General features: G+C 36.9%; 1 protein-coding gene and 1 long non-coding RNA gene across 2 annotated transcripts in view; one reads left to right on the forward strand and one right to left on the reverse strand.

Moving 5' to 3' along the window:
- LOC123876379 overlaps positions 1–4,527 on the forward strand; it is a 29,384-nt gene extending 24,857 nt beyond the window's left edge. The window contains exon 3 of the long non-coding RNA XR_006798339.1: positions 4,442–4,527. This is a non-coding gene — a long non-coding RNA (uncharacterized LOC123876379). The remainder of the gene's footprint in view (positions 1–4,441) is intronic.
- LOC123876331 overlaps positions 1–27,229 on the reverse strand; it is a 303,592-nt gene that overhangs the window by 258,415 nt on the left and 17,948 nt on the right. The gene's annotated exons all lie outside the window — the stretch shown is intronic.

Below are 27,229 nucleotides of genomic sequence, written 5' to 3' on the forward strand. Positions count from 1 at the left end.
ACTCTAAATTTCAGCCCAATCCATCCAGTAGTTTTTGCGTGAAGGAGTAACAAACATACACACACACACATACATACACACTTTCTCCTTTATAATATTAGTGTGATGGCATAATTTGTAAAAAAAAACCTATACTAAAATCATCCGTCAATACGAATCTAATGACATAATATTATTTATCAAAATCTGTTGAACCGTTGAGTAGTTACGAGAGGACATAGGAACAGACATATATAATACAGGTCACACACATAACCCTTCTTTTGCGTTTCGCCGCAGTCGGGTAAATAGAGCTTAGTGCACCACCTCCAGTAATATTAGTATAAATTAAATCAATATCAATATCAATATCAATATCAATATCAATATCATTTATTCATTCTAAGTTCTTAAACTATTTCAATGCACAAATAGTTATTCTAAATATTATTTTACAATATTTTCCTATGTACTATTTGTTAGTAGATGTGCCTTATAAACAGTAGGTATAATATTAAAAAGTTGGTAAGAACATACGAATAGGTTTGACAACCCCTGTGCTAGTAAACACTGTATTACAGTGGGTTGACTTCTCCCATTCCTAAGAACTTAATTTAAATGTGTTAGTATGGTGCGCTGATGGTCGGACATGCATCGTAACTCAAGAACATTTTACAGTGAATACATAAATTATAAAGGATCGTTCACACGGCAAAAGGGTTGCTAATGATATTCCCTTGCGTGATTCCTGGCAGTTAGAGCCTTATGAGGTATTTGCATTGCGTTTATTATATATACCTAGTTAAACCATCTAAAAAATGTCTCGATGGTTTAGTGGTTAGCATGTTCGACTGCAAATGACAAGGCCGTGGGTTCGATTCCCGGGTCGGGCCAAAATATACTTAGGTAAGTATTAATGGGTTTTTCTGTTCTACTATAGTGCGTTTCATCGAATAGTACCTATGGCGTTATGTTGGCTCCCCTGTCTGTCCAAGTCATTGGCACCATATTTACATAAGAAGACGCAGATTTTGTTTATTTTCATTTGATTTTCCTGAATGAATGAAATGAAAATCAAATGAAAAAAAACAAAATCTGCGTCTTCTCATGCCAAAACGGTGCCAATGACCACCCAACAGACAGGGGAGCCAACATAACGCCATAGGTACTATTCGATGAAACGCACTATAACCCGGAGTTTTTTTTTTTTAATTTACAGACTAATGCTTGAATGCAATCAGACCTGCTAGCAAGTGATAATGCAGCCTAAGATAGAGCGCTTGCCTATAAATTGCCTATTCACTCTTGACTTGAAGGTACATATTAAAAGTGGTAGAGTTAGAGTTGGCGGTGTTCCACCCGCGTGCCTTGGAGAGCACGTAAATTCGTCGGTCCTGCGCCTGATTTCTCTCCGGTTGTGTTGGATATCCGTCCCATCGGGCTATGAGAGTGAGGGAATATAGAGTGCACCTGTGTTTGCACACACTTGTACACTGTAATATTTTTTTTGTGATTTAACCATAAATTCACCGTTTTTCGGTTTTTTCCTTTATCTTGTAGCACAAGTAAAGGAAAAAAATCTGAAAACCGTGTAATTGTATCACAAAATAAAACTAAAAGTGTTATTTCTTGTACGATGGTACGGAACCCTTCGTGGACGACTCAGACTCGCACTTGGCCAATTTTTCTCATTAATCTACGTTGAGCCACATAATATGCCTGTGGAGGCATATTTATCGAAAATGAGCAAAAATATTACCTTTATTGGAAGGTGTTAAATACCCCGTCAATTAATTATAACCAGGCGTTATTGCCGAAGCGTAATTAATCCGGGATTAATCCTTTAATCCTTTTGAAGGATGTGTGGCCTAGTTACCACAGTACTTGTTTGAGATTGTTAAGCAACGTTGATCCAAGTCGATAACTGGGTGGGTGACCAAAATTGGAGACCCGAATTTGCTATTTTTGTTTCTTCGGAGAGAATTGTTAAGCAACGCTGACTCAAGTGAGTAATTGGATGGATGACCAAATTTGGAGGTCCCAATTTGGCATTTTTGTTTCTTCGGAGAGCAATTATAGTTAAGCAACGTTGACTCAAGTCAGTAACAGGATGGGTGACCCGAGATCTGAATTTGATCTTTTCGTGTTCTTAATAACTCGGAGAGCATTTTATTTGGTGGCAGAATGAATAATACGACTCATAGTCTCTCTAACTTTGTGGATAGGAGAAAAACCTATTAAATTTTTATGGCACAGACTACAGAATTACAGCAAAAAGATATCATTTTCACGATGATATCTCGAGAAGATTTATGGCACCGTGCGAGATAAGTGCAAATATTTAATATTGCACCAAGTTTCTTCCGAATTTGCGTTCGCTTGCAGTCCGAGTGATATATTAAAAACAAAATTCACCCAGATCACTTCCGTGGATATTAAAGGCGGGAAAAAACTAACCTCTACCACAGAGTAATAATATTACATACAGAGGTTCGACGAAGCCGTTTAGACAGAGCAATCGTGCGGTAAGTGCGGGACGAAGGAGCGACCCGAATACAATCTCACCTGGTGGTAAGTGATCATGCAGTCTAAGATGGAAGCGGGCTAACCTGGAAGGGCTACGGCAGTTTTTATTAAACCCATACCCCTTTGGTGTCTACACGGCATCGTACTGGAACGCTAAATCGCTTGGCGGCACAGCTTTGCCTGTAGGGGGTAACTAGCCACGGCTGAACCCTCCCACTAGACAATCGCTTTGTCATAAGAGGGTTCTCTCCGTCACTCGCTCCATACAAACGTAGTTCGTCTCTCATTGAAGTACTAACCAATCCTACTCAACGGAATTTTGATTAAAAATTTAATTTTAAAACTACATATTTTTAGAAAAATCTAAAACACCACAGTATTAGTTTCTAGAATATGTCTGCAAAATTTCATGGACTTTGCTTGCTTAATATTCAAATAAAATCGGGACTACGATTGTATGGAGTAAGTGACGGAGAGAGCCCTCTGTATGTAATAAAATCTCCTTACTCTGTGGTAGTACCATCTTTAAAACTAACTAAGGCCCTTCAGGGACTAATAAATGAAGCAGAGAAGTGTGTTTAATTTGAATCCTTTTAGGGATTTTGTGGGTTTAGGGCCTTTCGGGTCGCGATTACATAATAAAGCGGTTATTATATTCGTATAATAACCCAAACCGCTGGCTCCCCGAAGTATTGTACTAAGTTATTTATTGTAATTTAACAAGATAAGGATCTTTATTATTTAGGTATTTGAATATTTGACAATGCCAAGTGGCCAAGTCCCAAAAGAAACACAATAACCGTTAAACTCGTCCGACATAACCACTGTGCTACCCCGTGGCAAGTGGTATCCATGACGAATTTTCCTTACAAAAAAAAAGCAAAGGAAGCGGTGAAAGTCTAGTATAGAGTATAGACGTCGCATAGGCCTTGTATTCGATGGGTCCGAGTTTCAATCCCGGGCACGCACTTTTAACTCTTTTTCTATAGATGAGCAAATAAGCAGACAGGTCGCCTGATGTTAAGTGATAACTGCCGCCCATAAACATTTTCACCAGAGGAACCGCCAATGAAAAAAGCATATTAAACAATCGAAGATTATCTAATTAATGATAAAAGAGCGTGGATTTGACCTGCAGCTCGCTCCAGCAATACGCGGGACTTCAATTACTTTTACTCATGGCATAATATTGTGTCAAATCTTCGAAAAGAGAAACTGCCGAGTTTCTTGCTGGTTCTTCTCGGTAGGAAAGTCATTCCGAACCAGTGGTAGATGCATTTGACAAATTAAAAGTACTTGTAAATGTTTAATTGAATAAATAATCACAATATTTTTATTTAAAAAAATGTGTTGCTGAATTTTCAGGAATTTGTTGATCCGCTCCTTGAATAGCTCCATGTTGAAATCTAGTAGGAACATTGAAGAAGATAAATGGTTTCACAGTTCACATGTGTGTGGACAAAAAAGGTTGTTCTTAATACACCCGGTGCAGTGGTTGAAGTAAGAAAAAAGTACTTGTGTTTCTTGTGTGTCAAAGTGGTGGTTTAGGAGTTACAAGTATGTGCTAACAGACAGACCGACGGACAGGCGGACGGACAGCGAAGGTTTAGTAATAGGGGTCCGTTAAGCACCCCTCGGGTATCCTAAAGAGACTTGAGGTTGAGAATTTTAATTACAGACGCAAATTCGAGTTTAAAAACGCAATGCACCAAATATTTATTTTAATTAGTTCTTTTTCGTAGTACGAATACTACTTCAGCTGCTTATTTATACGTTTTAATAACCAATTTGCGAGTGCCAAGCTTGAGAAATATACTTGCGGTACGAAATTAATGGTTGTCTTTGATATTTGCATACAAAGGAAATACCGCAGTTCCATAGAGTTACACGGTCGGCCTCCACCATGAATACTTACTTGTATTATGCGTGGATTTAGGTTTTCAAAAATCCCGTGGGAACTCTTTGATTTTCTGGGATACAAAGTGGCATATGTTACTCTTCGGGTTTTTAATTATACCCATGTACAAAAATCAGGTTTATATGTTGGTCCATTGCGACATGATTGAAGGATTATCCAACAAACACATATTGATTGTTACATGGGTAGTGATGCGAAAGTGTAGTCTGTCTGTCTGACTACTAGATTTTCACGGCCGAAATTTGTCTAAGGATGCAAGCAGATAGCTGGGAAAGAACATAGGCTACTTTTTATTGCGGAAATCAAAGAGTTACCACGGGATATTAATTCACGTGGATGAAATCGCAGACATCATCTACCTAAGTAAAAAATACAACTATTAATCTGTGGCAGAAACTAAAAAATAATAATAACAAATAATACTCGACAGTACATAGCGACCTCAAAACAGCTAATCTTTTTAATAAAATATGGTGAAATTCACTGACTAACATAAAACTTACATTTCAAACCACTGAATTTCGAAACTTGAAATTTTGCATAGAAGTTTTTTTTTATAACTAGACTTTCCCGTAAAAAAAAAATCACTATAGGCAGACGCTTGACCACCAAAACAACCCAGTAACCCAAAACCATTATTGATTCTTGATTTCCAGTAATTCTACTCAAGGGAAGCCGTGATTTATCAGCTAGTCTAGCTAATACGCGAACATCCAGACCCATTAGTCCGATACTAAATAGTTGACCCATTGGTCCACTACGTTGCAATGTACTCAATACTCATATCACCTTCTTTTTTAGGGAAATGTGCTCTTCGCCGCGTTTATAGTTAAACCACTAAACAGAAAACGGAATTCTTGGGAAAGTTTGCTTTCCATGAAATGGTAATAGGATTATGAAATGGTTTTATTAAAGGAGCGCACATATTGTGATACTAATTTAGATTTAGGTTTGAAGACATATATTCTCATAAAAAACTTCAGTTACTTACTTAATTTTAACTTTATATACAAACTTCGCCATTAGGTACATTTAATTAAATACTCATTCAATGCATTGGTTTAATTCAAAGTGTAACTCATAATGTAAGCAGCTAAATCAGTCTTAAATGCATTGAATGGGTGTTTTTCTGTCATTCTCTGGAAGTACGGGACCCTAAAAGCCGCGCCTTGGCACCAATCTACTTTGTCTGTGGGCGTTGCGCCTTTTTAGCTTATATTTTCTCAATAGAAGCCCGCCTTGGCACTCCACTCTGTCTGTGAGCGTTGTGCCTTAGTTTGTATCGTCGTATACCACCAGCTAATGCAATCACAATCAAGTGCTACCAAAAAAGAAATAAAAAACTAAAAATTTGAGCAAAAATTTTCAAAAACTGTCAGCACCAAATTCAATCACACCCAACTACAAAGCTTTTAGACTGTTTTAGTGAAACCGCTATGGTGTTATGTATGTAAAGCCACTGAACACAATCATTTATTTTTCATATTTTTGTAGCGTTCATAAGAGCCGTAATAGCTTAGTGGTTAATACGTCCGTCTCCTATTTCGGAGGTCGGGGGTTCGATCCCGGGCGCGTACCTATATCCTTTAGGACAAGAAGAAGACGTGGGTACTAGGGGCCTGTGGTAGAGGTGATGACCGTTGGAGTCGGAAAGTCTTTGAGTGGAGACCGCGTTTAAGCAAGCGTAGTGTGGGACGCCCTCCAGCACGATGGACCGACGATATAAAGCGGCTGGGGGGAAGTGGCTGGATGAGGAAGGCTTAGGACCGGGTGTGGTGGCGCTCTATAGGAAAGGCCTATGTCCAACAGTGGACGTCCACAGGCTAAATGATGATGATGATGTGGGGTCGGTACAACGTGTATTTTTCTTCCATTCACTTCTGTCATACGTCAACGCATTTTCCACCCATTTTAAACACATTAATCCTCTTTTCATCTATAAATCTAAATCAATTGCGCAATCGCATTCGATTTTCGATTCATTCGTCCCAGACCCAGGCGTTGAGGTAACAATTGAACAATCGAAAACAATCGATAGTTTTTCAGTAGGTAAATTGTTATTCGATCGTTATCGAATAAGAACAACAATCGAATAATTCGGTTGTTATTCAAATGAATCGCCGTGGCTCTTTCAAAATCAATGGAATCGCCCATTGCTAGTTCAGATCCGATGCTAGGTACAAAGTATATATATAATATATGTATGTATGTATAATAAAATCTCGTTCAAAACTTGTGGCCGCCACTAGTCGTCGCCACTAGTGGCTCAGTGTGCAGTAGCACTAAAGTAATACTAATAAAAAGAAGAAAGTATTTTCTATTGTATCCTAACTTCTATTTCATATTTGTTGCAGAAGTATAGGGAGAGGTTTGAATAATAGACACTTTCCAATTTCACTTCACTGTATTTTTGAGAATAGTTTTCGCTTACAATTATTATTTCTCAATACCCGTCTTTATTCGATACCTTCGCTATTTATATCAGTTTTACAGATATATTTTTAAGGTAGGTAGGTACTAGTTTTCGGAAAGCTATTTGACAAATTACCACAGAGGTAAAACCATGGTGATGTAATAGACAATTAACGTAACAATTATATCAGCTAAATGTAAAATACGACACAATATGTATTGATCTAAATAGTTAATAACTAAATGTGATTTATAATCCATTCCCGCCAATTATTTATAAATAATAATAATTAATCTGATATAGGTCTAGATGTCTATGACTCATGATATAAGGCAGCATCTTGAGGTAGTTGTTAACACTCGGCCATCCTGGAAAGGCCGTGCCCCACGGCCCGCAGATAACATCCCGGCTTTCGCATCATTGACCACCTGGCAAAAGAAAAACACCGAACAGTAATATGCACTTAAGAGGTTACCTAAAAAACGCTTGGTCAATCTGTTTCGCCACCAAGTGATCAACATTAAATGGCTAAATAATAATAGTGTCTCACTTAGTCAACCATGATCAAGTAGACATTCATAATTTAAATTAGAAATATGTACATATAACATAATATTCAATAGATTCATTTTAGTTATTACCTACTTCATATTAAAATTGTTATTGATTTTCTTCTTTTTTTTAATGATTTGCTATAAGATTTAGGTATTAAATAAAAGTAACTTTTGATTACCAGTGGGTATGTGATTAACATTGACGAAATTTAAGTAACAGATTTCGTTGTAGCTTCCTACTATCCAAAATTGTAGGTACTTAAATGACTATCAAGATAAGTTCTATACAGCTGACGTCATGACTCATGAGTCAATTTTATTAAGAAGTTAAAATTGGTTTAGAATTATGATTGGCTCAGCACTTATTAGTTGCTTATTGTGTGGTGCACGGGAAAAGTTAGGTATCGAATTGTAACATCTTGCAGGTTTCGGTGGTATCTTTCAAGGTCGCTAACATAATTATCATGTTAGTAACTAGGTAAGTAACTGACTTTCGATGCTTTAGCGTTTTCCATTATAAAGATGAATTTGCCACGGGGATGACACCTATAAACCTGGAAAGCAAAACAGTGTCCATATTTATACGAAATTTCATTTCTAGCCCATTTTCTTTTAATCCGTACTAAACGTTTATTGAATTTCATACTCATTTTTCTCTAATGTATATGTAATTTTCAATTACTTGATATTTTTATAATTATAGCTAGATATTAACAGGTCGGCAGAGGGTTTTGTTTTAGCAGAGTTTATTTTCGGTACTTTCAAATTATGTTGTACATACGTAGCACATATACCTATATTTTTCCCATTTTGAATAAATCATGCAGCATAAATTTTTATCATTGAAAGGTCACACAGATATTATAATGGGTATATATAAGTAGTAAATAGACTAGATAAGTAAATAAACTCGTGGCGTAGGTCACTCAGACTCGTTCCACAGGTCACACAGACTCGTTGCTTGGGTCACACAGGCTCATTATGTAGGTCTTATAGACCATTTGTGCAGGTATCCCAGATTATTTGCGTAGGTGACAGAGTGCGTCGAATAAGTAGCTCATTCAGATTCATTGCATAGGTCATGCAGTCTTCTTTGTGATTTCATACGGACTATTCATAGGAAGATCTCACAAACATATTCTAGGGGTATGCCACAAAGTAGGTACAGACATTGTACTTGAAATGTATTTTTTTACTCAGAAGGTGAATTTCTATGTAAGGAACAAAATAAAGCATAAGTACAAGGGAACAAATCTTATTTCCACAAGAAACAGAAACAGGGTTGATACAAAACAAGGCATCTAGGAGAACAATTTCGAAAATGAAATAATGTCTTTTAGCACTTATCCGCACTATTTGAGAATTTATAAATTTACCGAGGTTGGAGATAGTTGGCAAATATTATCATGTCTCAGTTTATTATATTAGATACCAGAATGCAAACAAAAGGAATTTCTTATTTTATAAAACACTATTACTCCATTAATGGGCCATCCATGTCAAAAGTTAATTAGTCATTAATTAGGGCATATAGAGCTTTAGACATAAGTTTAAAAAAATATTTTATTTTATTCATGACTTTTGTATTTTTGAAACATACTATATTTACTCAAGACAACCATACTCTTGGTCCGACGACATCACCAAGCTTGCGGGGAAAACTTGAAGGAAGCTCACCCAACCTTCAGAAGAATGGCGTGTACGTGAGGAGACCTACTTATGTCTAACAATGGATAAATAAGGGCTAACAAGAAGAGGAAGTTATTTACTGTAATGCTTATCAACGGTAGTGAAAATAAAGTAAAGTAGTCTTGACTCTTGAGTCTACTAGCCTCTTTTACTACATTATCTATTGTTGTATTTTATCAATCTTCACTCTCGATGTTGACATATTTTTTTAAGAGGAAGAAGATTTCGTTACGGAAGTCACTCAGACTTTTCGTTACGAAAGTCGCTCAAATGTTTCGCTACAGAGGTTATTTAGACGTCCTGTCAGGGAATTCACTCAGACGTTTCGTTACGGAAGTCATACAGGCGTTTCATTAGGGAAGTCATTCAGACATCCAGATAGGAAAGTCACTCAGATGTTTCGTTACAGAAGTCACACAGACGTTCCGTTACGGAAGTCACTCAGACATTCAGATAGGGAAGTCACTCAGATGTTTCGTTACGGAAGTCACACAGACGTTCAGATAGGGAAGTCACTCAGATGTTTCGTTACGGAAGTCACACAGACGTTCCGTTAGGGAAGTCACTCAGACATTCAGATAGGGAAGTCACTCAGATGTTTCGTTACGGAAGTCACACAGACGTTCCGTTAGGGAAGTCACTCAGATGTTTCGTTACGGAAGTCACACAGACGTTCCGTTAGGGAAGTCACTCAGACATTCAGATAGGGAAGTCACTCAGATGTTTCGTTACGGAAGTCACACAGACGTTCCGTTAGGGAAGTCACTCAGACATTCAGATAGGGAAGTCACTTATTTCTTTAAGTGAAGATACTCAGAAATATCTTTAGCGAAGACATTCAGACATTATCTTGACGTTAATCAGTATTTACTGTTTTAGTAATATCATAAGATTTTCTTTCGATTCAAAATTAATAACTGTTGTTTTTAGTAGGTTATCGATATACGATATTATCTAGGTTATATATTCTATAAAATCTGTGTATTTATAGTATTATGTATTTTATTTAATTTATTAATAGCACTTAAAAAAATGTTTCTGCATATAAAGATAAAGACAAAGAAATCTCATAAAGAATCTTAAAGTAAGCGCTGCCAGCTTAATTTTATGCATCAGACTTTCATCAATTGCATTAATTGTCGTCAGTTTAGTAATTTTGTATTTGTTAATTTTAATATGTAATTGTGAAATAATAATTAATACATCGTTCTTCTTGCTAACTACCCACCATAATATTAATTTTACTTGTCACAATAAATGGCAAACGTTGTGTACACTAATCATTGATATTCATATCAGTGTATGTTATAGTGCGTAAGTATTTAATAAATGTAGAATATGTATATTTTAAGTGTTTCTTATTAAGTAAATCAATAAGTTAAATTTTATGCTTGGACGTTACGACGTCCTAGCTCGTTTACGGCAAAATAACGTCATATGTCACAATCGCAATCACCTCTAATTGGTCGACGCTCACTCATTTCCGGCTATGTCAATGCATTGTTGAGATAAGAATACCAATCACAGCGATTGACATTGTAATAATGATTGATACAGTCTTTCAGCATTCGAACAAATTGTCTTCCTATAATTCGTAAAATAAAATAAAATAAACCTATCATACTGTTACTTATAAACTTCTGACCTTTACATAATCCTATTATTGAATTCCATGTACTATACCAGCCAATAGTTAACGTAGTTTGGTACAATAGTCTCTTTTGTATAAGTACCCATTTTTAGTATATATGATTTGTCAAAAACAAATAAAATAAAACTAGTAGCTCAGTTTGTTGTAGGCTCTACTCAGGCCTAGCCTAGGCGCCTTTGGAATCCTCGCTTAATTTTGAATTTATGCAATTAATTGTCACCATTACATCATTATCTTATAAATTCAATTGACGATCAAGGTATTCCCAATTGTATAAATGATTTGTTTTTAACTATGAAAATAGTAGGTAAGTATACATTTATCTAAAAATAAGTTCAGTACATACTGGCACTATCAAAAATTAAGTTTCCGATATAGGTTAATGTGGCTCTATTTTCTGGTCTTTCTGGTTAGGTATCATCTAGTAATCTCTATTATAATTAATTTTATAAATTTAATTATGTACATTAGGATTATTTGGCTGGAAGTATTGCTGTTTTTCTTACTTCCATTGGGTTTGTCATACAGTCTTTAATTTGCATAATTCACACAGACTTATTTATATAGATATTTGGGGAGTCAATCACCCGTTAGCATGAATAGGTCACACAGTCACTAAAGTTAGCAAAGGATTAAATTATTAACATATTATCCTCACATTTTAAAGTACCATGGTGAACTGATAGCCATCGCTCGTTGCTGTTTATCCTAACAAATCAGAGTAATTACATTTAGACATGAGCCTTTAATTTTTGGAATAGTAGAGAGTCTGCTTCATCACCTACGTTCATAAGTTGTATACCTACATATTTCAATGCGGTTAAGACCTCCAGAAATGAAATAGCTTAAATTATTTTGTCACAAGTTAGAATATTACTTACTATTAGAAACTACACATTTATTTCAATTGTAAAAGATGTTATGGAAGAGCGGGGCCGTCTGCCACAAGTACTAGTAGCAAATCTAGGCACTTACTGGGATGGTCCTAATTTCTATGTGTTCTCTGTAAAATTATTTTAACGAAATAAATATTTTTGTATTTTGTATTTGTATATACTTTATTAATCAGCACACTGAGCTATGGCGGTAGAGGCGGTTGTCAGAATTTTTGTGATTCAATTCATTCCACAGGATTAGCGGTGTTTGGAGTACCTACTTAATAACGCGTATACAGGTTATTTAATTTGTAAATAATAATCTCACAAAAAAAAAGATTTGATGGTATACCTAAAATTATTAATTTATCTAACGAAGGTAGTTTGACAAAATCGATATTTCACTCATTCAATGCCATACGATCTGTTGCTAAGTGAATTGGTCTACATCGCAGAGATCACAATTAAGTAGATACTTATTTTTTCTGTTATAACACACGCATGCACATTTTTTTACATAATCTGCTAAGTGATTGTATGTATGCGCACCCAAAACCTCCTCTATGATGAAAACTTTAGATACTTATGGTATTATCAAATCATTTGAAAAATTAACTTCCAGTATCAATGTGGGCAGGCAAATATTCTATCTGCACTAATGTTATTATTTTGAGAGGCATTTGCATATGCTCAGAAAATTGATGGTTAGAGTGAATATACCTAAAACGACTCACCGGGTGCGGGCATGCTCGACTTTGTTGCTATGGCGACACAGGAGGACGAGTGGCGGCTGGCACGGTGCGGCAAGTGGTAGCTGGCACGGTGCGACGAGTGGCAGCTGGCACGGCGCGGCGAGTGGCAGCTGGCACGGTGCGGCAAGTGGTGGCTAGCCCGTCAGTAGATTACAGCTGCGCTTCTTGTCCCCGCGTGGCGAAGACGTAGTAAAGTTTTATTCCCCTTCTCTTCATCTTGAAGCCCTTAATAAAGTAAGTAGGGCTTCTTGGTAGACCGTAATTTTGCTCGTAGGTATTTCAACTTCAAGTCCCCTGATATTATAATACACAGGACAGTCCTCGGGTCGCATCTTGAAGATGAGTTTGCGTCGATATAGGCCCATGATGTTATTTTCTAAGAGTGGCGTGGTGTCTTCAGAAGAGAAGAAAAAAAAAATTCTTTTCATGTTCTTCAATGTTCTGCTCTCTTCTCTTCTTGTGATCCCACTTCTGACTGTTGCAGAAGTATAGGGAGAGGTTTGAATAATAGACACTTTCCAATTTCACTTCACTGTATTTTTGAGAATAGTTTTCGCTTACAATTATTATTTCTCAATACCCGTCTTTATTCGATACCTTCGCTATTTATATCAGTTTTACAGATATATTTTTAAGGTAGGTAGGTACTAGTTTTCGGAAAGCTATTTGACAAATTACCACAGAGGTAAAACCATGGTGATGTAATAGACAATTAACGTAACAATTATATCAGCTAAATGTAAAATACGACACAATATGTATTGATCTAAATAGTTAATAACTAAATGTGATTTATAATCCATTCCCGCCAATTATTTATAAATAATAATAATTAATCTGATATAGGTCTAGATGTCTATGACTCATGATATAAGGCAGCATCTTGAGGTAGTTGTTAACATATTATATTAACCCACGCATACCTAATAGCCTAAACCTCTTTTTATTCTATTCTGGTTTTTACAGCATGTTCCAACCTACGCTTAGCTACCCACTACTTGTGAAATCCATACTTCGATACTTAATATGATAAAAACACAAGTCTGTCTGTCTGTCTGTCTGTCTGTCTGTTAGCTTTATTTATTTTCAAAAAAATTAGACATTCCTACGGAAATTGTAATAACCTACCCGTGCGAAGCCGGAGCGGGTCGCTTATCCATACTTCCATATCCATACTGAATGCGGCTTTTCGTTTAAAACATTGCCAGATAGGTATTACAAAACCCGGCCAAGTGTGAGCCAGACTCGCGCACCAAGGGTACCGTACTACAGAAGTAAAACAGTAGAATCACTTATGTTAACGAATATAAAAATAATTATGTTGTATGTATTAGCATAATGCTAATATTCCAAGGAAGATTCGTGTTTCCGATTTATGAAGGCACAGCTGTAACTCGTGCCAAGATTCCGATCCCGATAAGAACAATAATATTTGTTTTTCTCTACTTAAGGTAGAAAACCGGCCAAGTGCGAGTCAGACTCGCGCACCGAGGGTTCCGTACTCGGGTATTTTTTTCCGTCATTTTGCACGATAAATCAAAAACAATTATTCATAAAAATAAATAAAAATCTGTATTGGAATGTACCTACAGGTGAAAACCATTCATATGATAACCCCATTTGGTATAGTTGTCTTACTTTGAAAGTTGAAACACATTTTTTTGAGATGTAGGTAACCACAAATTCACGGTTTTCGGATTTTTTCGTTTACTTGTGTTATAATACTTACCTAACTGCTAAATTTCATGATTCTAGGTCAACGGGAAATACCCTATAGGTTTTCTTGACAGACACGACAGACGGATAGACAGACAGACAAAATAAAATAAAAATGTACAAGATGATTCCCGCGCCTGCATCTGCGTGGATTTAGGTTTTTAAAATCCTGTAGGATATCTGATTTTCCAGGATAAAACTAGCTAGGATGCAAGCTATCTGTACCTTTCATCACAATCGGAGAAACAGATGAACCGTTAAAAGGTGACAAACAGACAGACAGGATTAATATGGATAAACACTAGTTTTAATTCGTGAATACTTCTTGTACTCAATCTCTTGACTCTTTCCAGCAATGTGCGGGGCTGCAATTGCTTGTATAGTATGGAATATTATTGTTATATATATAAGTTGAAATGAGCAACCGCTGAGTTTCTTGATGGTTCTTCTCGGTAGTAACGGCATTCCAAACCTGCGATAAATTATTTTGACGATTAAAAAGCACTTGTAAAAGTTTATTTGAATAAAAATCTATTCTATTCTATTCTATTCAATCTCTTCATCTTTTCATTAATTTCGTAACTTCCATAACATAATCTATTTACACACTAATATCATATACTAGAGAATGCCCGCGACTTCGTCCGCGTGGATTTCGGTTTTTAAAGATCCCATGGGAACTATTTGATTTTCCGGGGTAAAAAGTTGCCTATGCCAATTGCAGGGACGTAAGCTACCTCGGTTCCTAATTTAAAGTTCATGCATATTGGTTGGATGGGTATTTAGGAATCCCGTGGGAACTCTTGGATTTTCCGGAATAAAAAGTAGCCTATGTCCATCCCCGGGATATAAGGTAACTCTGTACCAAATTTCGTCAGAATCGGTCAAACTGTTGGACCGTGAAAAGGTACTTAACAGATAGACAGACAGACGGACAGACAGACAGACAGACACACTTTCGCATTTATAATATTAGTATGGATAAATGCGAAAGTATGGCTTCTGTCTATCCATCAGCAATTAAACGCAAAACGAGAAATGTTGATAGACATTATCCCACCAATCATCAAGTTAGGTATATAAACCGAAACTAAAAATCGATACACAACAAAAGCTCTTACATTTCTACCCTCGACCAAACAGACAAACTTCATTGTTGATATAGAATAGAAAAATATACATGAAATTCTTTAAACTACGAAACAAAGAATAAATAGAAGCTATTCCACACTCGATATTATTTCCATTCCACAAAAATCACCATATTTTCAAAACGCAATAGCATGCAATAGTGCCTGAATTCAACCAAGAGGTAGTTACTCCTTGTATCTCATTTTCTAAGGTTGCCAACATCTCCTGAAATATTCAAGGTGCTAAAATTAGATAATATCCGTAACATCCCGACAAGCTGAGGTTCATTCAAAATTCAAAAAATTCAAAATTCAAAATATTTTTATTCAATTAGACTTTTACAAGTTCTTTTGAATCGTCAACAGCATCTACCATTGGGCGGCGGTTATCACCTAACATCAGGTGACCCGACTGCTCGTTTGCTCGCTATTTTTAATTTATTTTAAACTAGCTGATGCCCGCGAGTTTGTTCGCGTGGATATAGGTTTTTAAAAATCCCGTGGGAACTCCCGTGGGATTTTCCGGGATAAAAAGTAGCCTATGTGCTAATCCAGGGTATAATCTATCTCCATTCTAAATTTCAGCCCAATCCGTCCAGTAGTTTTTGCGTGAAGGAGTAACAAACATACACACATACACAAACTTTCGCTTTTATAATATTAGTGTGATCCTACTATGGAACGATGACATAAGTACGTGCTACTGAAAATTCCGCTCAAATTCTTTATCTGTGTTTTTATTCAAAATATCATATCCAATTGAGCAAGAAGTTAATCTAACGGAAAAAGGTGCCAACCCTACGCTCCAAACATTCTGAATTCTATTTCTTTAGTTTAGCAAACTTACAAAAGGCTCTTGTAACGACCTTAAAACCTGTGTAACAAGGTATATTTTTGTTCAAATCATAGTCTATTTTAGTTGGCGGTCCGCCAGAATACTTGTGCATATTTTTTGAAAGAAATCTGCATGTTCGAGATGTAAACTCGGACTTAACTTATTTGACGAGGAAATAATGGTGAAAGATGTTGTCTGCGAGTTATAGTTTGTGGGAAAAATCTAAGCCATATACTGCTTGTTTAAGAGCTATAAAATTGCTTTGTATCTTGCTGATAATGTCGCTAAAGACCATTATATGACCACAATTCAGACGGACGGACAGACAGACAGACAATAAAGAAGAAGAAAAAAAAAGAAAAACTGTTTATTTGGTGACACAAAATTAAGAAAAAAGTGATCCTATAAGGGTTCCGTTCTTCCTTTTGAGGTACGAAACCCTAAAACCAGTGTTAACTTTAAGCCCTGCGTAAAAATAAGTTACTGAATGGTTGGTAATTACTAATTACGATCGTCTCAGTGAAATTGTACAATTAAACTCGATGGTTTTGTTCGCGAAGTTTAAATGGGGGGGGGGGTTCTAAGCAATGGGAAACACTCAGGTAGGGATAATTGCTGTTTTGTTTTGTGCGATTTGCAGGTAGGGCGGACCCTTTCCTTTTTAACCCCCGACCCAAAAAGAGGGGTGTTATAAGTTTGACGTGTGTATCTGTGTATCTGTCTGTGGCATCGTAGCTCCTAAACTAATGAACCGATTTTAATTTAGTTTTTTTTGTTTGAAAGGTGGCTTGGTCGAGAGTTCTTAGCTATAATCCAAGAAAATCGGTTCAGCCGTTTGAAAGTTATCAGCTCTTTTCTAGTTACTGTAACCTTCACTTGTCGGGGGTGTTATAAATTTTGAATTTACACTTGTCCACCCTTTTTACACACATAACCTCTTTCATGCAATCCATCCACCTCTTCTCAAAGTCAAAATGCGCGCTATAATTCTCAGCCTTGACTACATTTACTATTATATTTTTAGGGTTCCGTATACGAAGGGTGTCGTGAAGGATGTCACCCTATTACTAAGCCTCCACTGTTCGTTCGTCTGTCTGTTAGCGGGCTGTATCTTAAGAACCGCTATTACGGTCTACCCATCGGTAGAGAGTTGACATTCTCTACTCTCTAGCCGCTATAACAATAAAAACCGGCCAAGTGCGACTCAAACTCGCCTCGTGCACCGAGGGTTCCGTACAGAAAAATAAATAAAAATGTGTTTTAGAGTGTACAAGTAAAGCCCTTTCATATAATACCCCACTTGGTATAGTTATCTAACTTTGAAAATTGGAACACATTTTAATTTTTTTGAACGATGCAACCACAAATTCACGGTTTCCAGATTTATTCCTTTACTTGTGCTAAAGGACCTACCTACCTGCCAAATTTCATGATTCTAGGTCAACGGAAAGTACCCTATAGGTATTCTTGACAGACACGACAGACGGACCACAAAGTGGTCCTATAAAGGCTCCGTTTTTCCATTTGATGTACGGAACACATTAAATTACTCACTACGTTGGCTTAAGTTACTATTTCTGTACATGTATTGTAAATTCTTTGGTCCTTACTCTATTTACTTTTTGGAATCTGCGCCCGGGAGATAATGATTTCCATAATTAAACCCGACGCGATCTCCGAGTCTCTGTTTGCTGTAACCGCCGCTTGTGCCTCGCCGCCTCGCGCAAACATCATTATTAAAAGTAATTTAACTTGAGACAAACATTAAAAAAAGTGTTTTCTAATTTTAGCACTAGGCGCTGCTACTGTACTGAATAAATATGCTTAAAAGTGAATTAATTTTACTTGGTTTGTTTAAAGTAGCTACATATTTTTAGTACAAAATTTTCAGAATTTTTAACCCCCGACCCAAAAACAGGGGTGTTATAAGTTTGACGTGTGTATCTGTGTATCTAATTATCTGTCTGTGGCATATAAAGTAGGTATCTAATCTTTAAAAAACCGGTCAAGTGCGAGTTGGACTCCCACACGAAGGGTTCCACACTATGGTACAAGAAATAACACTTTTTTGAACTTTATGGTGGCCATTTTGGTTATTTATTGTATTGTGAAAATTTCAACTCCCTACCTATTGCGGTTCACGAGATACATACAGCCCACTGACAAACAGACGGGTGAACGGATGGACAGCCAGGCTTAATAATAGAATAGGATCCCGTTGGTAACCTTCGGGTTACGGAACCCTGAAAATACAGCTGGAAATTGAACCTAAGACCTGTATCCTGCAAGTTGCAGTAGCTAACCAAAACGCTGCACCAGATATAAACAATACGAAAGCTCACTAAAGAAACACAAATCAAAGTTACAGAGAGGAAAGATATTACTGCAGAAGGCAGTGGAAATGCAAACAAATGCCGTCCTTTACTTACATTAGTGTTAGACAAGGACAAAGTATTTCTTGGCCTCCTAGGCTTGGGCTATCCTTTGCTCACATTAGAGTTAGACAAGGACAAAGTACTCCTAAGCTGATCCTGTAACAAATGTTACATTACTCTATATTTACGAGGAAAATAGTTAATCTGAAATGAAATTTCCGCTTTCTGGCGCAATAATGAATCCTGTGTTCATAAGAAAAAGGTCTGGGTTCAGTTCCCGCTGTGTCAGTTTGAAAATGTATAATTTTCTTGTTGACCCTTTCAGCTTATCTTACGTGGAGTTCATGGGACTACATGGACGAAAAATCTCTCTCTTTAAGACCCAACAGTTTGAGCTGTATTATTTCTCTTTAAATACAGACTCAGGTCTGTGGTCAGGTCAGGCCACGACCGAAGGCTCTTACCAGATCAGACCTAGGTCTGATCTGGTAAGAGGCTTCGGTCGTGGCCAGTTACATTCTGGCAAAGTCTTTGCATTCCGTCAAAATGAACTTCTCTAATTTAATGTTTAAACCACATGAGTAGATGTGATTTAAACTATTGTGAGTGTTATAAGTTTGACGTGTGTATCTGTCTGTGTATCTGTGTATCTGTCTGTGGCACCGTAGCTCCTAAACTAATGAACCGATTTTTATTTAGTTTTTTTTTTTTGTTTGAAAGGTTGCTTGATCGAGACTGTTCTTAGCTATAAATTGAAGAAAATCGGTTCAGCCGTTTGAAAGCTGTTTTCTAGTTACTGTAACCTTCACTTGTCGGGGGTGTTATTTTACATTTTAATTTACAATTTACATTTGTAATTTACTAATCTACTATCTAATTTATTAATATTTCTTGGGCTTTCTAGTTCAAAATAGGACACTTTCAACTCTTTACACTTATCTTATTTACAATGTTTTGTCGAGTTATGAACTTTCTTAATAGGAGCAAGTCACTTTTCTACAAATTAAACTTGAAATATTTAACTTTAAATGAAGTACAAGTCTTTTACTGCTCAAATGGCTTTCTGTAGAACTAAGCTTTTAATTTAAGTTTAATTTAAACGATCCTCAGTTAATGGAAGTAGTATTCTACGATTGCTTCTGAGCGCATCTTTGTAACAAGGTCCTCTCTTGACTGAATTCCTTAGATTATTATTTAAGCGCTATTTTGTAAGGTAAGTAAGTATAGTTTCTTTCAATCCTTCTGTCCGTTTGTTACAGCCATTTTTAAAACAAACTATAAGAGCTGAGAGCCGGAACGAGGAAATTCGCAGAACAAAAGCGACCGACAAAGCTCAAAGGATTAGCAACGATAGCCGATGGGGCAGACATGTTCTGGAGTGGAAACAGCGTACCGGTAAGCGCAGTACGGGACAACCTCCAGCCCGCTGGACCGATGACCTGAAGAAGGTGGCGGGGAGCGGGTGGCTGAAGAAGGCGGAGGACCGTGTTTGGTGGTGCGTTCTTGGAAAGGCATTTGTCCAGCAGTGGACGCATACAGGCTGATGGAATAAGAGTTGTAAAGTTGAATTAAGAAACCTTTTATGGATAAAAAATAAAAATATTTTCAGGGTACTTCCTGAACATGGAAAACCTGAGTTGAAAGAAAAAAATTGGTTTACCTCCTCGACTAATGCCCTGTTAAATGGGAATTTAATAAAAAAAAAACCATTAAGTATAAAGTTTCTTCGAATGAATTGGTTTTTACTGAGTCACATACATAAATTGAAAAAGCTTAGTAATTTAAGTTAGTTACTAAAGTTGAATTTTAACTAAAGGATCCAAATGATTTGGATACAAAATATAACCTATGGTATTTGGTCTATGGTGGTTTTTGCCACCAAATGCCATGATAAATGGACACACTTGACGCCTGTGTATATGTGTATGACACATTTATAACAAGGGTCGGGTGTAAACAGCTTTGATATGTTATAAAACGCCGCAGCCGGTCAAATCTCACGTTTTATCACGAGGGGGGTGTTTCATGTTTTTCGGGGTATTATGTTTTTGCCTTCCGGATTCGGTTAATCTGGGGTGACCATAACGATAATATCCTAGAATAATCCAACAGGTGTAATCTATATACTAATAAATAAAATTGAAGTGTCTGTCTGTTTGAACACGCTAATCTTCGGAATGGCTGAACCTATTTTGACGGGACTTTCACAAACAAGTAGACGATTAACCAAGGAGTAACATAGGCTACTTTTTAACCGACATAAAAAAATGGAGGAGTTGTGTTTTTCTACCTATATGAAGACTGATAATATCTCCCGAGATTTCTGAATCGATTTGCCTAATTTTTTTTTTATTGATAGAAGAACTTTGCGACAATGTTCCATACAAATTTAGATACGGAACCCTAAAAAAATAAAAGAAAATAAAAAAACCGTCGAATTGAGAATCTCCTCCTTTTTTCGAAGTCGGTTAAATTCAAATTAAAAAAAATATTTTTATTCAACTAGACTTTTACAAGTACTTTTGAATCGTCAAAAGCATCTACCACTGGTTCGGAATGCCTTTCCTACCGAGAAGAACCAGCTAGAAACTCGGCGGTTGCTCTTTTCAAGAATTGATACACAATATTAAAAAAGACGCATCTCGGTTCTAGGTGTGTTGCGACTTAGTATAAGTTCTGAGTAGTATTCAATCTACTTCCAGTATGAATTTAATGAACAAGAAAATACCTACATATTTGTGCAATTAAACAAGTTAGGTATTAGTTACTCTACAGCTCTTGTAAACGTTAGGTAACGTACCTGAGCATGTTTGAGCTATGCAGAAGGTTATTAGGAGAGGAATACAGTCTTTGTGAGCTTAGCGGGAGTGCGAGTGCGCTGTGTAACTGCTAATTATTTACCACAATCTTCTATTTAAGCTACATAATACGTACAAACTATGAAAAGAAATGAGTTTAAATAAATAAAAGTTTATTTAGCTCGCAGAACAATACAAGAAAAGTATATAAACAAATGTAAATTAAATATTTATAACACCCCCGACAAGTGATGGTTACAGTAACTAGAAAAGAGCTGATAACTTTCAAACGGCTGAACCGATTTTCTTGGATTATAGCTAAGAACACTCTCGATCAAGCCACCTTTCAAACAAAAAAAAACTACATTAAAATCGGTTCATTAGTTTAGGAGTTACGGTGCCACAGACAGATACATAAATACACAGATACACACGTCAAACTTATAACACTCCTCTTTTTGGGTTGGGGGTTAAAAAATGTTAAAAACTACTTCACTCATCATATTATTAATGTAAGTGTTTGTTGGTTTACTGGTTTGTTCTTCAATCACGTAAGAACGGAGCAACGGATTGACGTGATTTTTTGCAGATCTGGAGACTTCCTGGAGAGACAGGCTAGTTTTTCACTAGTGACACTACCCATATTATATGAGCGAAAGTTTGTAGGTTTGTTGCTTTATTGGTTTGTTGGTTAGTCCTTCAATTACGTCGCAACAGAACAACGGATTGGCTTGATTTTTTGCATGGGTATAGTTAAAGACCTGGAGAGTGACATAGGCTACTTTTTATCACTACCCATGCGAAAGTTTGTTTGTTTGTTGCTTTGTTGCTTTATTGGCTTGGTTAGTCCTTCAGTCACGTTGCAACGGACCAACAGATTAACCTGATTTTCGCATGGGTATAGTTAAAGACCTGGAGAGTGACATAGGCATTTTATGACATTTTTATCAATTTTTATTTTTTTATCACATTCAGTGACATTTTTAACCCCCGACCCAAAAAGAGGGGTGTTATAAGTTTGACGTGTGTATCTGTGTATCTGTGTGTCTGTGTATCTGTCTGTGGCATCGTAGCGCCTAAACGAATGAACCGATTTTAATTTAGTTTTTTTTGTTTGAAAGGTGGCTTGATCGAGAGTGTTCTTAGCTATAATCTAAAAAAATTGGTTCAGCCGTTTAAGAGTTATCAGCCCTTTTCTAGTTTTCTTGTAGAAAAGAAGGTTAGATAACCGTTAGGTTCATAATATTATGTCAATAGATAAATGTCAAGCTGTCAAGATGGACGTTGCCTAAATACATAATTATTTATTTGAAAATGATGTTTTGGAAAACTCAGATACTTTGGATCGTCGGGGGTGTTATAAATTTTTAATTTACACTTGTTTATCACTACCCATGCGAAAGTTTGTTTGTTTGTTGCTTTGTTGCTTTATTGGCTTGGTTAGTCCTTCAGTCACGTCGCAACGGACCAACAGATTAACCTGATTTTCGCATGGGTATAGTCAAAGACCTGGAGAGAGTGACATAGGCTACTTTTTATCCCAGAAAATCAAAAAGTTCCCGCGGGATTTAAAAAAATCTAAACCCTCTCGGACCAAGCCATAGACACAATCTAGTATTGCACAAACTCTCGTTACTAACCTCTCGTTTTTTATCAGAAACCCCATCAGTGGTACCCTAATACCCTTTTAACAGTCTGACTCGACGAAACCGCGAATAACTCAACTGTGAAATTCGTTAACTGAAAAGTAGCGAGCGGGAATTTTATTTAAGTACCCAGGCTTTCATGAAATATCACAAAGCTTCTTGTTTCGAACGTGGTTTTTGTGTAAGTACAACTTGCTCGCTGGAGTTAGCGTCAATTTTGTTCCATTTGAAGACTGGGATACTAGATTTAATATTTTTAATGACCCATTGGCATTTTTTAACCCCCGACCCAAAAAAGAGGGGTGTTATAAGTTTGACGTTTGTATCTAGTGTATCTGTGTGTTTGTTTATCTGTCTGTGGCATCGTAGCTCCTAAACTAATGAACCGATTTTATTTAGTTTTTTTTGTTTGAAAGGTGGCTTGATCGAAGTGGTCTTAGCTATAATCCAAGAATATCGGTTCAGCCGTTTAAAAGTTATCAGCTTTTTTCTAGTTACTGTAACCTTATTTGTCGGGGGTGCTATAAATTTTTAATTTACACTTGTTTTAATCCTTTCTTAGTGGAGTCTATGTAATAATGGGATACGTCACTCGCTCCGTTGCTCGTCCATTTAGCTTAATTTGCTCGACTTCGATTACTGCCACTACCATCGGGCTGCATCATTATTAACCGATAGCCGTCCACTGCTGGACATCTTGTAGAGACTTCCACAGACCACTGTCTTGCGCCGCCTGAATCCAGTGGCTCCCTGCGACTCGCTTGATAAAGACCGATCCCAGTAAAGGCTTTTTGACGTCCTCCCTGGTGCATTGTTGAGCGCTGTGGTCTTATTAGCGGGATCTCACAGGTTCGATTCCCTGCAGGGATTTGGAACTTTATCTATACATATAATAAAATTGTAGAAAAGTGGTGTCTGTACAATGGAAATATATAAAAAAAAAGTAGCAGGGGTTGTTATTATATCGATGCCGAACCCGAAATTGTAATTAATATTTTTTGTCTGTTTGTCTGTGTGTTTGTGCACGCTAATATCAGAAACGGCTTATTCGATTTAGATACGGTTTTCACTTATATATTTTAGTAAGCTTCACTTAGCATTTAATGTTTATTTCATGACAATCGGTTCATAAATAAAAAAGTTATGTCAATTTAAAGAATCACGCTGCCCGAAAAGTCACTATTCCACGCTATAGAAGTCGCGGGCACAGCTAGTAATTTCTAAATTTCTGGTCTGGTCTGGTGGGAGGCTTCGGCCATAGCTAGTTACCACGCTACCGGCAAAGTCGTGCCGCCAAACGATTCAGCGTTCCAGTACGATGCTGTGTAGAAACCAATAAAGGGTTTAATAAAAACTGCCATACCTTCCAGGTTAGCCCTTAACTGCATCGCCACTTACCACCAAGTGAGATTGCAGTCAACATGTATCTGAATAAAAAAAGGCTACCTCACCCATAATAATATGACGCCAACTATATGAACATGAGAGATTTGTTTGTTTAAATCATACTCAAGAACAGGTAGTCACCCATAAAGCCCCAATGATTCTTCAAAAAACGTTCTGGAAAATATCGCTCGGATAGCTGTAAACAAAGTATGGTGGTTATCTGCGGTCACACGGCCATAATGTTACAAAGGACACGAATAAAAGAGCTCCCTTCGCCAAAGGTTTGATGACAATCTTATAGCGTTTGGGCATCGTAAAAGTATCTGCATATTTTGGTAAAATGAGTTTGTATCCTAACTTTTTTTATTGAAAATGTTACAATAAAACTTAGCCTTATTTTATTAGGTACTGTACAAATTATGCAATGGTGGCAATAATACTGACTGTATTTCCGCGCTGGACAGCCAGGTTGATCCTTTGCGCAAAAAATTAGACATCCCTTCTGTCACCAGATGAGACTATATTAACCGCGGTGAAATGTCCAAAAGGAGGTGCCTTCTGGGTTTCGCCAACGGCTTCATAACAATCTTATGACGTTTGTGGGCATCGTAAAAGTATCTGCATATTTTGGTAAAATGAGTTTGTGTAGGTACAGAAACTTTTTTTATATTTTTAGATTAGCGCTTGGTTGCAATCAATGTGGATTACTCTTCCAATTACAATCCGGGTATCTAGATAAATGCGTCCTATCTTAGGCCACAGCATTACTATTTCCATCAGGTATGATTTGAAGGACCTATGATGAAAAAAGTGCTAGTCTATAAATTAGACAAAAAATCAAACTAAAATCGCGTCCCAAGTATCCATACAATAATATTGGCTAAAAGCTAACCTTATTCCTTTACCTTAATATTTCTGCATTCAAGGGGATACTACGAGCAAATATTTCAATTCCAAATCGAATTTTGATGCTGCCTCAGTTGGCTTGGAGCCAGCTTGGAAGCCATTTACATAATATCTACGTTTATATTTATTTTTTTGGGGCACCAGCATCAATTGCTTTCTAGCATTTAACTAGTGCCCTATAGAAACTAAATTCTTCCCAGGTTTTTTTAACACTGGACCGAAACTTCAAGCAAAGTATACCAAATGTAGAGCCATACTTACTTAGCGTGCTCTAATTTACATTTCTTTCACTCAAAGCACTTCGCTACCTCTTTCAGGTAACAAATATCATATAATCTATAAAAACAAGTGTAAATTAAAAAATAACACCCCCGACAAGTGAAGGTTACAGTAACTAGAAAAGAGCTGATAACTTTCAAACGGCTCAACCGATTTTCTTGAATTATAGCTAAGAACACTCTCGATTAAGCCACCTTTCACACAAAAAAAAATAACTAAATTAAAATCGGATCATTAGTTTAGGAGCTACGATGCCACAGACAGATACACAGACACACACGTCAAACTTATAACACCCCTCTTTTTGGGTCGGGGGTTAAAAATATACCATTTCAATAGCCCAATAAACTACGCACAACAGACGGAAACGTTTAAGTGCGGAAACCAGCCCAGAGAGAAGAAGAAGAGCCCAATAAACTCTTATTCATACAGACCATATACCCAATAATATAAAATATATTTTTATTTTCATCAGGCAATTGACTGACCTCATATAATACGGAATACGTACCATAAAAAGCAAGAGAGAATAAAAACTCCATACAAATTCGCAAGCCTATTTCCTCCCTAAATTTCCCCCCTCTTCGCCCACTAGTACAGGGATGGTGAACCTTTGTGAACCTACGTATCATTTTTTTTAGGTTCCGTAGCCAAATAGCAAAAAACGGAACCCTTATAGATTCTTCATGTCTGTCTGTCTGTCTGTCTGTCTATCTGTCTATCCGTCTGTATGTCACAACCACTTTTTTCCAAAACAATAAGGACTATACTGTTGAAACTTGGTAAGTAGATGTATTCTGTGAAAGATTTTCACACAAAATTAAAAAGAAAAACGCACATTGACTCCGAGAAGTTAGACGTGCCCGGGATCGAACCCCGACCTTCCGAATAGCTAAAAACTATGTGTTAGTAAACAAGTGTAAATTAAAAATTTATAACACCCCCGACAAGTGAAGGTTACAGTAATAACTAGAAAAGAGCTGATAACTTTCAAACGGCTGAACCGATTTTCTTGAATTATGACTAAGAACACTCTCGATCAAGCCACCTTTTAAACAAAAAAAAACTAAATTAAAATCGGTTCATTAGTTTAGCAGCTATAATGCCACAGACAGATACACAGATACACAGATACACACGTCAAACTTATAACACCCCACTTTTTGGGTCGGGGGTTAAAAATAGAAAATGTACAACGCATAGCGTGCACAAAAAAATCGATAAGATCGCCAAGTTAACGACTTGTAAAAATTTATCGCGTGCAGTTGGTTTCTCAGCCCTGCCTTAGTGTTTTAAGCTCATAATATTTTACGGTTGACCCCTGGCGAGGTGTAGTTCAGGAGTTATTGCGAACCATCTCACGTACAGCCATCTGGCTTACGTGAAGTCCATTCATATAGCCGGCCGATTTTTCGCGAGAATTTTCGTCATGTTGCGAATAATTTTGCTTTTTAGAGTTCCACGCCCGAAGGGTACCAACGAGACCCTATTACTAAACCTCCGCTGTCCGTCCATCCATCCATCCATCTATCCATCTGTCTGTAAGCGGCTAGTATCTCGTAAACTCTAAAAGGAGTTGAAATTTTCACATCTCATATCAACAAATAATAAACATTTCAAAATGGCAAAAAAAATTAAAAAGTGTTATTTCTAGTGCGAGTCCGATTTGCACTTGGCCGATTTTTTTTCTGCGACCTTGTCTGCGATCTCATCTGATGGTAAGTGATGACTCAATGCAAAAGCAATGGAAGCGGGCCAACTTGCAAGGGTAAGTATGGGTCCATTACCCTTTATTGGTTCC

This window comes from Maniola jurtina, chromosome 21 (assembly GCF_905333055.1).
Source record: "Maniola jurtina chromosome 21, ilManJurt1.1, whole genome shotgun sequence".
Lineage (NCBI taxonomy): Eukaryota > Metazoa > Arthropoda > Insecta > Lepidoptera > Nymphalidae > Maniola > Maniola jurtina.